The sequence below is a fragment of the Athene noctua genome, chromosome 1, assembly GCF_965140245.1.
Source record: "Athene noctua chromosome 1, bAthNoc1.hap1.1, whole genome shotgun sequence".
NCBI lineage: Eukaryota > Metazoa > Chordata > Aves > Strigiformes > Strigidae > Athene > Athene noctua.
In genome coordinates this window covers 142,906,444-142,908,354 of record NC_134037.1, presented here as the reverse complement: position 1 = coordinate 142,908,354, position 1,911 = coordinate 142,906,444, and positions in this window count along the sequence as shown.

The following is a 1,911-nucleotide window of genomic DNA, read 5'->3' as shown; positions in this document are numbered from 1 at the left end:
TTCTTGTGAGAAATTTTCTTGTTGCTATCACATTGAACTTCTGTAACTGCTTCCATAAATTCACAGCCACAGCTCTGCCCTGCCTTTATGCCCTGTCTCCCTCCAGGTTGCTCACTGCATATACAAAAATGTTCTCAGCGTTACTTAGGCTGCTCAGATGGTTTTAGTTGGGAGATCCTGGTGTTTCTCCTTAAAAAGGTCATCCAGTTGGGGAAGAAAGTATGTAGATTGCCCTCTAATAACTTTATTTGGACTGACTGACTGCAACCATCAAATTTTGTCACCTGACTATGCTGTGGGAGCAAATACGAGCTGAGGAATAACAAACTCCAGGTGTAACTTTAAAAACACAGCAGAGCAGTGTGTACTTCCAGTCAGTCTTCATAATGCCTAAATGATATTACTGTGAGAGCAGAATTTTTTGTGTTACTACTAAAGCAATACTGTGTGAGTTCTGGCATTTCTGAAGTTGTGTTTAATAGTAGAGAAATGAGAGAAGGCTGTTAAGTCCTGTCTGGAAGTGTTTCCCCTCGCCCATTCTCTTCAGTGGAGCTGAGCTGATGGGAGCACTTAGAATTGGCAGTTCCCTGCTTGTGCAGGGTAATTTGAACCATGGCTCTTACTTCAAGATCACTTCTGAAATCTTTTGTGATTTGCCTTCACATTTGCTTTCCTCTCTAAAGGAGCCATGAACCACAGTTTGAGTTATGAAATTTAAAAATTTTAGAATTTTGCTGGACAGGGACCTAGCTGCAGGGTAAACTGTAAGCTCAGAGTGACCCTGGTCCTGAAGCTCAGGAAAACTCTGTGCTTGGGGGAAGTCTCATCTAAATGTAAGTGGTTGGAGAATCTCTCAATGCAATCACATCTAATACTGGTAATTCATGCTGTTCAGTCAGGTAACCCAGGAAAACCAACCCCAGCTGAACAGTCCGGAAGCCTTCTGAAAGGGCTTCGGGGCTTTATCAGAGCTTCATCACTGAACACTTACTACTTTTGCCTAACAGCAGAAGTGGATATCCTCTAGTTCCTTCCACTTAACAGAAGAATTTGTGGGGTTTTTTCTCCAGTAAATAATTCTTTTGTGCTTAGTGTTCTGTGCCTTTGCCATCAATACAGTCAGTAGTATCCTGGAGATAAGTACATCTTGCTTCCTGTATTCTTGAGGACTCTTGCAAAACTTTCACGATGAAAAATGTGCATGAGCTGGGCTGCCTCTCTTGTTGGTTGCCTACTGTGCATGCTCCCGAAATCTGGCGAGGGTATGGCGGGACAAACCCCGCACGCCTGTCTCGGCACTGAGGGCTGGCCAGGCCCCCTTTACCGCTGTAGCGGGGCTGTGGTCTGAGGGGAGGGAGTAGTCCTGAGGTATGAGGAAAGGGCAGAACCAGACTCTAGTGCAGTGGATTGATGAATTGGCAAGAAACTTTAATACACAAATGTAAACAGCACAGAGACAAGGATCATCTGCTTTGGGGGAGGACAACTGCAGTGTTGAAACAGGTTTTGGTTTCCTTCTGTTCTTTTGCTTGATTTTAAAGACTACAGAAAGGAGGCTTTGAGATTATTGGGCTGGAGAGTGGGTGTAATGAAGAGAAGAGAGCCTCTGTCATGAATACACATTTGGTGGAAGTATTTTTTAAGAGCTTAGGAACAGCAGATTTGCTGGAAGAGTGAACAGTTTCTCCAACTTAACTCTTAATAGTGGCACTTGTGGACCCTTCAGGAGTTGTAAGACTGTGTGTATAGTGCTAGCTGCTGTATGGGACCAACCGACTGACCAAGATGTGGTTGTCACGTGAAGCTGGCGTGCTGCCTCCACACCTCAGTCATGTCCCTGGGGCACAGGAACTAACTGGAGCGGAGTGAGGTCTGGCACGCCTTCGACTTGAATTAGAAACTACAATTTTA